The sequence below is a fragment of the Atta colombica genome, unplaced genomic scaffold (assembly GCF_001594045.1).
Source record: "Atta colombica isolate Treedump-2 unplaced genomic scaffold, Acol1.0 scaffold135, whole genome shotgun sequence".
NCBI classification, from domain to species: Eukaryota; Metazoa; Arthropoda; class Insecta; order Hymenoptera; family Formicidae; genus Atta; species Atta colombica.
This window is the reverse complement of record NW_017259223.1, coordinates 2,219,481-2,225,334: the sequence shown is the minus strand read 5'-3', so window position 1 is coordinate 2,225,334 and position 5,854 is coordinate 2,219,481.

Genomic DNA, 5,854 nt, shown 5'->3' with positions numbered 1-5,854 from the left:
CCCGCCCCGACCCAACCCGACCCGACCCGACCCGACCCGACCCAACCCGACCTAAACCAAATTTTGGAAAAATTTTCAAAAACATCCCAAATTATATGTCCAAAGTGCCTTTCCCGATATTTTCTATCGATTGTTGTAGTCGAATTTTTATCAATTTTTCACTTCGGACTTTGAAAAATTTTTACATTATCTTGACTTCCAAGAGTACACAGCCTGAACGAAAAGGCATCGAAAGATGGTTCCGACTCGCACAATTCCAACGTACAACAACATTCTCTCTAACCCCAAACCTCTAAGGCCAACCGTTCGCGAGATACAACCCTCCAAACATGTCATTTCCGGATCGTAAATCTATTGAAAGAAAATTCCAGCGGATGTGCGCCGTTCCAGACCGGTACTTCTGGAATCAGTAATAAAAAAATTTTCGAAAATTCGGAAAAAATCTTCCCCAAAAAATTTTTTCATAAATTTTTTCTCTAATTTATAGGTCCAAAGTTCGTTTCTCGATCTCCTGAGTCGATTGGTATAGTCGACTTTTTTTCCATTTTTCCGATTTTTCCTTCGTGATTTAGAAAAATTTCACCGTAACTCCACATTCCCAGAGTACGCAGCCTGAACGAACAGAGATAGAAATATGATTCCGACGGTATTCTATTCGTATTCCTAAGTACAACAACATTCTCTCAGACACCGAACCTCTAGGTCCAACTTTTCACTAGATACAACCCTCCAAACGTGTCATTTCCGGAACGGAAGTCGATAGAAAAAAAATTCCAACTGATGAGCGCCGATCCAGACCGGTACTTCTAGAATTACTAATAAAAAAATTTTCGGAAATTCGGATAAAATCTGTTCCCCATAAAATTTTCAAAAATTTTCTTAAACTTTTTGCCAAATTTATATGTCCAAAGTACGTTTCTCGACCTTCTGAGTCGATTGGTATAGTCGACTTTTTTTCCATTTTTCCGATTTTTCCTTCGGGATTTAGAAAAATTTCACCGAAACTCCACCTTCCTATAATACACAGCCTGAACGAAAAGAGATGGAAAGATGATTCCAACAGCATTCTACTCGTATTCCAAAATACAACATTCTCTCAGACACCGAACCTTTAGGTCCAACCGTTCGCGAGATACAGCCCTCCAAACATGTCATTTCCGGAACGGAAGTCGATAGAAAAAAAATTCCAACGGATTACCGCCGATCCAGACTGGTATATCTGGAAAATAAAAAAAAATTTTATTTTAATTCCTTGGAATTCTGGCAACTAACTTTTTCGTCCTAACTTTGTCGACCTAACCCAAATTACCCAAAAATTGTTAACCTAACCCAAACTACCCAAATTTTAATAAATGTCTATATTTAGGATTTTTTCATCATCCTCATTTTGGTCTATTTTTTGGAGTGTGTTTAACTTAGAAAAATTTCAAAATTTTTCCAAAATTGTTCCAAAATTCATACTTTCAAAATACGTTTCTCGACCTTCTGATTCGATTGTTATAATCGAATTTTATCGATTTTTTCGATTTTTTTCAACTGTATTTAGAAAAATTTCATCAAGAAAGATTTCCTCTTCCAAGAGTACACAGTCTAAACGAAAAGAGATACAGACATGATCCAAACTGGATTCGACGCGTCGTTTTAAATGGAACAACATTCTCTCAGATCCCAAGACTGTACGACCAACCGTTCCAATGAAAATGGCGTCTTCCGGAACGGTAGTAGACAAAAAATGGGTGAGTCATGACCGGTACTTCAGGAGTCTATAAATATTTTAGTTTTTTTTCGCCACTAAGAGGCGCCACACCCCTCCGGTTTTTATTACGTTGGACACTGCTCGTCGAGGGCTATATTTCGTCAGTTGACTCCAAATCTCTATCTCCAACCGTTTCAAAGTTACAACTTGGATGCCAAATTTATCTACTTTAAATATAGCTAACTTTTGAATGGATGAGGAATAGGAGAGGAGCGGGACCAACGGATGAACGCGAGTTACTGTTATTTGACGATTCAATCAAAAAAATTTTAGATCTATCAAATGCCGCTTGGGAACCAGTGACACTGGATGAACGCCTATCAGATCTAGTACTTCCAGAATATAAGAAAAAAGTCTATGTATATGTTCCGTTCGGGAACTGTCTGTTTTTCAAAGACGTTATTTTTAATACTGTTTCTAGTATTTTTTAGTACCTTTGCGATACTGACATGTGTCGGTCGCACTTTTCTGATAAATCTAGCGATATTTTATTCACTCGAATGCTTCAACATGCTCTAATCTCACTCCTATGCACTCCTTAGAGTGAGTAAGAATTATAGCAAGAGCAGGTTGGCGAATGTTGTATCATGCAATGTGTACAAACCTTATGTGCATTCCTTTCACGCATGAATATATATCAAAGGCCTGATTTCCACCGAAAGCTTAATTCAGATCAGAATGTAAGAATCAATCAAGTATCCCTTACATTCGAGTATCCCTTGTTACAATCGAACGACAGGGGAATGCTTGACTGTGATTGGTTTTTACATTCTGTTCCGGATTAAATCCTCGGTGTAAACTAGACCAAAGACTAGAGAATGGACTGCTCAATCCTGTCTAAGGGCGATATTCACAATTCATTCTTATTTCAAAACTGTCTAAGTAAAGTCTTAAGATGCTAATACATCTCTCTGATTGGTTTGTGATTTCTTAAGATTGTATTTAAGAAGTCTTAAATATAAGACTTGACTATGAATACCACCCTAAGTAGTATAGTATATCGATAAAAATAAGAAGACCGTGGAAAACGGCCAACACCCTAATTCTCTCTCGTTATATCGTTGAGTGGGAAGAGATAAATATTGGCGGTCTTCTACAATCCTCCCTCATTTTTGTCGTCCATACTACTTAAATACGATCGAGCATTCCATATTTTATGTCTTTGTGTCGACTGCTGTGGAATAGCACTGTTATTACTATGCGATATACGACGCAATTTGTTGGCATGTTGATGAATGTAAATTCTATATAATTCTACATAAAGTATGCAATATTCAATGCAAAACTTGAAATAATAAATATTTACAAAACATTGAAGGATAAGTTTACTAATTCCACAGTATCGACAGGAGTCGATGTTGAGTATATTGATAGTAAATTCAATATGACAACTATTACAAATTACTCCAGCCAATCAGAGAAATATATCAGTCACGTTACACTTTCTGAATCTCTGTTACACTATAAGGTTTCTATTCCCTATTGTATATTCTTATATGATATGGGTATTATTAATTTTCTTTTAAATTATTTTAATTTGAATGATCTAATTAAAAAAATGTACTAAATTGGTACAATATGCATCAAAATGATTAATTAAATATACATCTCGTGTATATGTTTACGCGTATCACCGAAATAAAAATAATTTAATAGAAAGATTAGTTAATACCCGGAACAAATGCATGATGTAAACTAAACAGTCAAGTTTTTCGTTCTTTTGTCTATAAGGCTGCTTTCACATGCAGTGTAGCTTGTATAAGCATATTTTGCGTTGGCCAAATCGTTTCAATTAGAATAAGACATAGTTGTTAGTATAATTTATAGTCAGTATAGATTCTTGCATAATGCATAATGCATAGTGCATAAGAGAATCAACCGAAATTCTTCTTTTCCATGGAATAGGAAAAAATGAAAGATTCTGATTAGTTGATTCGCTTGTGCACTGTGCACAAGTCGCGTTACGCAAGTCTGTGCTGCGATCTATAATGAATATGTTCCAAGCTGGAACCCTTCAGCTGTCTTAACTCGTAATCAATAGAAGCCAGTAACTGAGTTTGATGGCCGATGGATTCTCGGTTTAGTTATGAAACTGTCAACATTTAAGGGAAAAAATAAGCTAACCCGATTCAGAATACACCCACTGTCTCTTTAGTTCGCGTCGCATGCTCCAACATGCTTCTATTTCCTCCAATCGCTCCTATTATGTATAGTGGGGACTCTTGTGCATAACGCATAACACATCATGCATAAGAAAATGTACCAATCAAAGTTCTTTATTTCCTTTCTTTCCGTTAAATAAAGGACTCTGATTTTTTTATACCTCATGTTTTATATAGTGCGTTATGCAAGAATCATGTGTTATGTAATGGGCCTTCTACAATAAGCTATTAGTCATAAATCAGAAGTCACTGTGATTGATCAATTTCCAGCTTCTGATTTATTGCTAATGGCTTATTGTAAAATGCCTCTAAGGGTCATTTCACACAAACTTGCATAGTCGCATAACCATATGCAGAGAAAATCATCCAATCGTACTTTGTCTTTATGACAGAAATATGATTGGATAATTTTCTTTATGCATATGTTTATTTGTGTGGAATGGCCTTAAGAGGTCTGTACTCCCCGCTTATCGCTGTTGCTTCGTATTGTGTTCAGGGCTTGATATGTTGTCGCCTAATTAATGCAGTTATATATACTGCGATAAATACAAAGAAATATAAAATTAATACAAGTTATATATTTCTTTAGATAATTATTTATTTTTATAGAATATCTCATCTAAAATCTTAATAAAAATACAATCGTTCGACGCGTTTTCATTCAACAAACGAAAGAATCTGGCAAAAAAACGGCGATTAGCTTTATGAATAGCGTTATTAAATGTTAGGGGCTTCGCACAATAAAAGGAACAAAGAACAGAGAATAAGAATTTCAATCTATCAGAAACTGTATAATCCACAATTCATAATTTTTGATAGGTTGAAATTCTTTCCTGTTCCTTTTATTGTGCGGAGCCTTAAAGTTGGAGACTAAAAGATTAAAATATCTGTCATCCCAACATAGTACTATGTATAGTTGCTATTCTGCTTTAATTACACAAATTCACTGCTTTAAGTTTACAAATTCTTTACATTAGCAGTGAATAACAAATATCTTAATCTTTAAAGTCTCCAACTTTTACTTGATTCACGAGGCCGATGAAGAGGCCATTTCTCTGCCAGATTCTTTCATTTTAAATGAAAACACGTCGAATGAGTATATTTTTATTAAGATTTTAGGTTGGGAGGGGGGGGAGGAAGAGGAGTGTTCTAAATAATTACCTTTCTTTAATATAATCAAAACATATGAATATAATTTATGTATATTTAAGGAATTAATATTTAAAAAATCAAATAACTTTTATACATAAGTATTATGTATTATGTAATTATGTACTCCGTGTGGTACATCAGTATAAAAATTATTTGATTCCTTAAATATTCCGCTTTGTGAATTATCTTTTAATAAAGCATTGATTAAAAGAATAAATTTTCTATTTCAACCATAATAATTTATTTATTTATCACTGCCTTTATTTTACTACATACAGTCCTAGATGTCAAGAACTTGCAAAAAATTCTAATATCTAAAATATTTTTCAGTATGTTTTTATATATATAGAATGTAATGCAATTATTGATAAAAGGTTCTTATGTAGATAGGATTAAACTGATGATGAGTCGAAAACTATCTATTAATTTACTTTTTTCGCATTAGTTAACAAGTTATTAATTTATGAAAATAGTTAAATTTGCCTAGCCTACCAAATGCAAGCGCGCAGCGAGATAAAACCGTCCAGAAAGTCAGAGAGATGCACATTCGTCGTCGCCAGACAGATGTATACAAGTGATATTGGTATTAACATACCTAACGACGGTAAACACGCGCCTCACTGGGCGAGTGGTCTCATGTCGCCACGCTTTGGCGATAGGTCAGGCGAATTTGGCTATTTTCATAATTAATATTTTCAAAATTAATATTTCGTTAACCATTACGGAAATCATAAAAAAGACTTTTCGATTTAGTTTCGTTCTATTTACACAAAAGCGATTTGTC